At 38.5% G+C, this 6,000-nt stretch overlaps 1 protein-coding gene across 5 annotated transcripts in view; it reads right to left on the minus strand.

Moving 5' to 3' along the window:
- The window catches only part of Tenm3 (teneurin transmembrane protein 3), a 1,721,676-nt gene that overhangs the window by 1,239,007 nt on the left and 476,669 nt on the right, over positions 1-6,000 (minus strand). For all 5 annotated transcript variants that reach the window (XM_026786916.1, XM_013352002.2, XM_026786915.1 and 2 more), the window contains exon 2: positions 4,810-4,970. The gene's annotated coding sequence lies outside the window, so the exon portion shown is untranslated. The remainder of the gene's footprint in view (positions 1-4,809; positions 4,971-6,000) is intronic.

Here is a 6,000-nt window from a genome sequence, read left to right on the forward strand (position 1 = left end):
AAGTTAAGACTTATCAACATAGACATACATGTATTAAGACGATATTATATGATTTATGTATTAGATTTATATATTAGAAGATTTATATGAGAGCTCCTACTTGTGCTTGCTAATTGACAGGATTTAGGCTGTATGTACTCTATGTGGTTTTTTTTCATGTCAAATTTGGCTAATATTTAAATAAATTTCCAGTTAACCATGCCTCTCTATGCTTCTTTTCTTTGCTTTCAGCAACCACAGGTAACTTTATGATCTTAAAGTTCTAGTAACTGGCTGTTTCCATGCCAATCCAATCATCATCACTGAATGGCATGATTTTATTTTTGTTGTTATTGGAGTTTTTTTTTATTTTTCTTTATTTGGTTGATTGATTGTGGAGCCAGGGTTTTGCTATGTAGCTGAGAATGAATTTGAACTTCTAATTCTCACACCTTTACCTTCTGAAGTCTAGGATTACAGGGTTATGCAGTATAGAGGATCAAACACGGGTCCTTGTGAATGCCATCCTGATACTTTACAAATTGTTCTGAAACGTTAGTCCATTTGTTTCCTGAAGGCTACATCTTTATTGGTCTTTCCCATCATTCCACCTTAGGTACTTACTTTCAATAAAAAAAAAATCAAGTTGTAGTTATCAATTTTACTCTGTAGTATTAAATGGGACATCTTGTGGACTCATTCAAGTGCTTTTCTACCTCTCTTGTCTGCTCCCATTCTTTCATCTACACCTATTCCTGATCCCATCAGAACTTTCTCACCAGATGCTCTAGAATTTATTTCCTATTATGTGAGTGTTTACGGTCAATCACTCTCTTGTTATCGTATCCATTTGTATGTCTTCTCATTCCCTCTATGCTTATATGGAAAATTCCCACTCTAGAAAAATAGATCCAGAAATATGGAAAAAACCAGGAAGATCACTTCACATAAACATTGCAACTTCTGTCTTTTATTTTACACCCAATTTGAGAAAACATCTAAATTTGTTGATCCTACTTCTTCCTCTGCCATCCATGGACTAATGTCTTTCAATATGGATTTCGGCCACATTCTTTTACAAAAACCCTGTTGCAGAGGCAGCTAACAGTATCCTTGTTTAATCTGAGAGATACCCATACAGCTTAGTGTGCATTGTAGAACCTTTTCGGAAATATTGTTCTTCACCCCCTTGCTTTCCACTATCTCTCTTCACTCCATATTTCTCCTTTTATTTTGTCTATTCTGTCTCAGCTTTCTTCACGGTTGCTCCTCTAACTAATAACGAAAGAATGGAGCCATTCATACGACTTTTGTTTGGGACATTATCTTTTATCTTTCTACCATTTCTCCTTTCATAATCTCACTCACAATCGTGGTTTCAGTTACTCTCCAAGTCAATGATTTCCAAGTTATTTATTCAGCCCAGCTTTTTGAGGTTCATGCTGCAAATGAGATACTCATATGGATATACCTAGTGTGCCTAACTTAATAGCTATTCAGGATGAACATAACTGCAAATATCACAAGCCAGGTTCAAATATACGAAGAGTTATTCTTGAGCCTCGTTGGTCACATCTTAATTAGTTCTGGAAGTTATTTTTATGAAGCAATAGTGGAACACTAGTATTTGTCTCCATCTCATTTTTGGACCCATACACCTTTAGCCTCTTCTCATATCGGAAATGCCCTTCTCTATGCTCTCATCTTTTCCTATCAGCCCATCAACCACAGGTTGTATTATTAATGGACACCTGGCTACATCATTTCCCATCTAAGGCCCCACATGGTTTCCATTGCACTTAGATGGGATGTCAGATTTCTTTCATTAGGTCACTAGAACCCCTTGCGACTTTCTCTTCCCTCTTGCACTGGCTCCACCCTGATTCATTCTCTTCTCCACTTGCCCTGGATGCCTCAGTCACCATGCTGTGTGCCTTTTAGGGCCCCAATCATGCCGGCTAGTTCTCCATCACAGGAAATGGCCCATGTATTTTTGCTTTCTAAATTCAAATGCCGCTTTTGCTGCATCTCAGGCTTTTACATTATCCTTTCCTCTTCACCTGTATGCTATTGGGAAAGATTTCTGTTACATGTAAGCTTCGGGGAAATTTGTGCTGTGTGTCTTCTAACACTCAGAGTCACTTGCAAGTATAGCACAGCGTAGGTGCAAACTTTAGGACCTCTAACACCTACCAACAAGATTCCGGGCACGTGAATATTTGCTAAGGAGAAGGGTGATGCTTACATTCAACTTCTTTTCACTAAAGACTAAAATTACTTTTCTCCTGCATTCCCTTTGTTGTCATTATTTCCATTAATTATAGTTTGTAACTAAAAATTATTACAGCAAGGAGAAGTGATATTTTCTTCCTTCCTGGCGACACCACAGATTCTAGCAATGTTTTCTTTAGAACTCTGCATCTGAGCTTCAAAAAGAAGATCCTAGGATTTTGATGTTTTCTCCACTGTCTAATAAGGGAAGATGTCAAAATATGAAATGGAATTTAAAGGATGATAGAAGAATGGGAAAGCCTGTGTCTTCTTAACAAGCTCCATCTCCTTCTGCACTGGCTATTCCAACTCCCAGGCTGGCAAAGTGAAGGTGCACTGTGCCTCACCTGCCCTGTTCTCTAGAGGAAAATACTAATATCCAGGATAAAATGAAAATCAACTGGGAAAAGGGTAGTTTTGCTTTGTGTTTTAAACTTTTTCTCTCCCTAGAAGGAAAACTGTTGTGTGTCTCTGAATGTTTTTTAACCCCTGAAAATCTGGAAATTGCATGTTTCTCAGAGAACTAAATAAGTTACAAGACATTGTCGCAAATTCTAGGACCCCTTGTGCTGATGCACGAGCACATTTATATAACCAGGAACACGTATCTGATGAGGAATAGTTAGACACTCCATCATAAAGAGACAGACATCCGAGGACTCTGTGGGAGTTCCTGCCTTGAAAGGGGTAAGTTTTGTCTGTGTGTTGTTAACTTATTTATGTATTCTTCGAACAAACTGCATCATTTTAAGGCAACATTCCCCTTACTTGTTGCTAATTTGATGACTCATTTGACCATAAATGTACTTTACTTACCTTTGTAAAGTACTTTACAGTTTGCGCAGGAAAATTTTCCCTCCTAATTTCCCTTCAACACTCTAAAACTTGGATTCCAACAGTGGGGGAAAATGTGAAGGTTTTATTTTTTAATCATAAAAAAGTCTATAAAATGTCTAAAAAGATGGGACAACCCAGGGGAGCACGTATTTCTCTTTTAGAGACTTGGGTTTGACTTCCAGCACCCATGTTGAGTAGCTAACAATTGCCTATAATTCTAACTCCAGAGGTCCAGAGAATCTGAATTACCCTTTTACCTTCTGCTGACACCACGCTCATGGGTGCATCGCCCTTATACACACACATACACATAATTAAAAGCAACACAAAAAATCTTTATAAAAGGACACGTGAAGTGAACCTCTTCCCTAACTATATGGTTTTCCTAATTTTGAACTTTTTTCCCAGTGACATTTGCTTTTCCTCTAACGATTTTGTTACACATTTCTCTCCCCTTCCTTTTTTGGAAATGATTAGGCTGCGTGATGTGCTTGTTTCTAAAATCAAATCAATTCTCTGTTGATTAGTTTGGCTCCATCCACCGGCAATATTGAAAGTGGCATATACCATATTTCTTAAAGATAGTAGTGAACCCGAACTCGGCACCTCTGCCAAAGCACTCCTGCTCATGATTTCATGCTGGTATTTTTAGTTTCTAGTAATTTGGGGAAAGGTGATATAGGTCACAAGTCAGAAATAAAGTGGAGAAATATGGTACCCAGCTCCATCTATATATAGCACCTAGAAAATGTATAGAAAAGTGCATTTCCATTCCAATAACACCTGTGACATTTAGACAGTCTATAGAATTTCTGCTTTCAGTCTTTGCCTATATCATACGCAGGAACTAGCTTTCTCTAAATATAGTCAAAAACCTGAAGCTAGTCAGACTCTCAGAACTTACATGGTGCAGTGAAGCATAAATTCGCGTGCATTTATACCTTCTATAATTCTTCTCCATAAATGGGTTAATAACACCAGTGTCATATTTGGAAAAACTTCGAAACCTCAAACCAAGAAACTCAATGGTGACTTGAGCTACAGAGAATGTTCACTTTAGAACATAGTCATGATCTTTGTGTGTAACAATACTCTACCACTAAAGGCTATATCTGCATGATTTACATGTCATGTCTTCAGGGATACACTTCCTTTTATGTAGTGGGAGGCAATTTGCTCATTAGCACAGTAAATATCCTTGATTTACATTTAACAAGCATGCTAGCAAATGCCAGACTTTCATTCGTACAGTTCACCGCACATAGATTTTTCTCCTGGCAACATTTTATCTTTTCGTTTTAGGAAGCAAACCTCTTCTACATATTATAACTCTTTGATATAAAACATTAGTAAATAATAAGAGTCTCAAAGCCCTTGGCAGCTGGACCCTGGACAATAGCTGTATTTAAATAATTTGAAAATAAACATTATAATAATTTTTAAGTGGACAGAATAGACCCTCTCTCTCCTTCTCCCTCTCTCTTTCATTCTGAATTTGTCGCTGGAACATCACACACATGCTCAAAACAAGGCAATGTAAGGTATCAGTTCATTTCTGTAAGGAGAGTGGTTGCAGAAGAGGTATAGAACAAGTGGAAAGAGAAGAGGCAATGTGTTGACAGTTCCTGTTGACGCAAATGACATGATTGACTGGAAACTCCAGTCAAAAGCTTGCCCAGAAGACGAGTCAGTCAAAGCACCTGTCCACACACAGACACTTACCCTTGAAGACCTTCCCTGGAGAGCACGGCTGAGCTTCAGGGTAGACTGGCTGCCAGCAAACGCAGCGTGCTGTGCCTCAGTCTGTTGGCCTGTGACAGGTGGAGACTGGTGGCCACTTGGTCACTTAGCCGAGGGTATTCTTTTTGGAAGCAGATTTTTACCTGGAGAGAGGAGAACATGTCTTACATAGGAACCATGACTTCAATATCGTGTTCAAGAATAATGCACACATAAAAATGAAAGGGTTTTGGCCATTCTTAGGAGTCTGTATCATATTTTTTTTGAGTTTTGATTTTTTCCTAAATGTAACTGTGCATGTGTAGTTTTATACATTTTTCACTGTTTATGAAGAAAACACGCCGAAAGCATATGCTTGGTGGTAGCTAAGTAGCAAATCCCTTAAGACTCTGTTTCTTATCTCGTTGGCAGTGGAATGGATCTTGTTAGGATATTCAGGTGGAAGTGTTGAAGTCCAGTAGAAAGATGTGTTGGTGAGTATGTAGCTTGCTTTATACTAATATACTTTATAATAATAGTACATTGAAGATTTTCAGGGGAGGGGGATGCCAGAATGAAAAGAAATTCAACATAGCACACAGGATTTTTCCTCTTAGAAATATAGAGTAGGAAGAGTAAGGGGCAGTCACACTCCAATATACGAGAGAAGTCCCTTTTTCTCCTCCTGCATTACACTCATGATTTACCCCATTGGTACAGTAGCTCAGGCTACCTCTACCCTCTTACTTTCTCAAACACAAGGAAGACAGGAGTTGTCTGATTGCCTGACGAATTTTCTTAAAATGCAGATGATTCTAAGACAAAAGCCTTTTTTTTTTCCCCCCTTTTTTCTTGAGGGCTGGCTGGCTTTAGAAACTGTACACTCTTTCTCTCTTTGTTGGTTTTCCTTATGACATAAATATATTCATGACAAGTGATGAAAATGAATAAGGGTAGAAGACAGTTGTATGTATACACTCAGCTCTGGGGAGAACTGGAGATGGCCAATGTCTGATTTCACAGTCCTGGTTTTCTCTCTCTCTCTCTCTCTCTCTCTCTCTCACACACACACACACACACACACACACACACACTTTCACTCCCTCTCTCTTTTTCCTCTTTTTCTTTTGCATGTGTGTGTGTGTTGCATGTACACATGTATGCACATGTGCTCTTGCCTATGAGAGAATATGG

This window comes from Microtus ochrogaster, linkage group LG7_11 (genome assembly GCF_000317375.1).
Source record: "Microtus ochrogaster isolate Prairie Vole_2 linkage group LG7_11, MicOch1.0, whole genome shotgun sequence".
NCBI classification, from domain to species: domain Eukaryota; kingdom Metazoa; phylum Chordata; class Mammalia; order Rodentia; family Cricetidae; genus Microtus; species Microtus ochrogaster.